The sequence below is a fragment of the Saccostrea cucullata genome, unplaced genomic scaffold (assembly GCF_032062105.1).
Source record: "Saccostrea cucullata isolate Sc308-1 unplaced genomic scaffold, CSIRO_AGI_Scuc_v1 ctg4438, whole genome shotgun sequence".
Lineage (NCBI taxonomy): Eukaryota > Metazoa > Mollusca > Bivalvia > Ostreida > Ostreidae > Saccostrea > Saccostrea cuccullata.
In genome coordinates, this window is record NW_026930962.1 from 18,341 (window position 1) to 20,000 (window position 1,660).

A 1,660-nucleotide genomic window follows, 5' to 3' on the forward strand; every position below is an offset into this window, starting at 1 on the left:
CATTTATTTTAACGAAACGTCATTGTCAATAATCGGCAATCCTCGGCTAATTCCGCTACGCTAGATTCTAAATAAGTGTACGAGGTACGAGCCATCTCAGTGCATTGTAAACGACTTTTTAGGACAATGCCTCGTAATATTCCTGCTATCATAATTTATATACGAGGGGTTATCAAAAATACGTGAATAAGCAATAAAAAAGCCTTTACATATGCTCAAAAGCTGAACTGAGTCTAGTTCATATACATCGGGATCGTAATGTGAAATAATAATTTCGGAACGACAACTCGGTCAAGTAGAACCGACGGCGACGCGGCGACTGACTTTGAAGATTTAGAATTGAGTATTAACAAGCATCAAAGTCACCGTTGAAAGTATGTATAAGACTACAAATCATTGTTGAAAGAATAATTTAGGGTTAAGGGTATGCGGTTGTTAGTAAACAAAGTAAATTAATTTTTTCAATTGTTTACGATAACATAAACAAGGAAGTGATTTTGTAAACTGGACAATGCCACAGTTAAGGAACCCTATCTACACTGTACACTAAAGAGTTCTGATTCTATTGAACAACGCCACAGTTTAAGGAACCCTCTCTACACTGTACACTAAAGAGTTCTAATTCTATTGAACAACGCCACAGTTAAGAAACCCTCTCTACACCGCACACTAAAGAGTTCTGATACATTGGTATGGCCTAAAAAAAAAAAAGTTTGTTTCCTGTAACCCGACCGACCCATTCAAATTACCCCAGGGTGGATTTTTTTTTCTGACAAATGGCAAAACTCCATTTGATCAATCAGCTGATTCCATTTATTAAAAAAAAGAAAATTAGCTTGTAGCTTAAATTGAGACATAAGATATCTCAACCTAGATTATATTTACCCTAGTTATTAAGAGTAATCATTATTTTCTGACGTTCGTTTTCTGCCGCTTGGCAGCCATTTTGGATGCCATGTTGGGTGTCCACTGTAAATATGACACCTAGTATATTCAGTCTGGGGATGCTTGACCATTCATAAGCAAAAGAAAAAAAAAATTCCGACCTACCGACCCTGAATTTTTTGGGAATGTTACAGGAAACAAACATATTTTTTATTTAAGCCTATTGTAAACTGGACAACGCCAAAGTTAAGGAACCCTCTCTACACCGCACACTAAAGAGTTCTGATACAGTGGTATAGTAAACTGGACAACGCCACAGTTAAAGGAACCTTCTCTACACTGTACACTAAACAGAACTAAAGACTTTAGTAGCAATGCCCAAGCAAGGGGGAGATAACTTTCCAGATTCACTCAGCCTCGTTTTGATTCCGTATCGGAAAAGAGCTTGAAAAGTACGGCTTGATAAACTACTTTCCCTCTTGTTTTCAAATGTTTTGATGACCTTTCTGTGAAGTTAGTATTGCCAACCCTGAATGTTTGAAGTATGGCACAATTAGTCGTTTTAAAAATAGATTGAAAAATTAAAAATTCTCTAATTTTCATATACGGACGAGTAATATGTCAAAACATGCACAAGTAGCTCTCTCTGTTATACCACTACAAATGCATATCACATGCAGGCAAGTATTCAACCGTTCTTGTTTGCCATACGAATTTTTCTAAGGGCGACTGGAGAAAATTTGGATCGTTCATATCCAGTATGGCAGCCAACACG

The 1,660-nt window shown here is 36.9% G+C and overlaps 1 long non-coding RNA gene across 1 annotated transcript in view; it reads left to right on the forward strand.

Annotated features, from left to right (window-relative positions):
- Nucleotides 1-291: 291 nt before the first annotated feature.
- Nucleotides 292-1,660, forward strand: part of LOC134230730 (uncharacterized) — a 19,074-nt gene continuing 17,705 nt past the window's right edge. The window contains exon 1 of the long non-coding RNA XR_009984414.1: nt 292-374. This is a non-coding gene — a long non-coding RNA (uncharacterized LOC134230730). The remainder of the gene's footprint in view (nt 375-1,660) is intronic.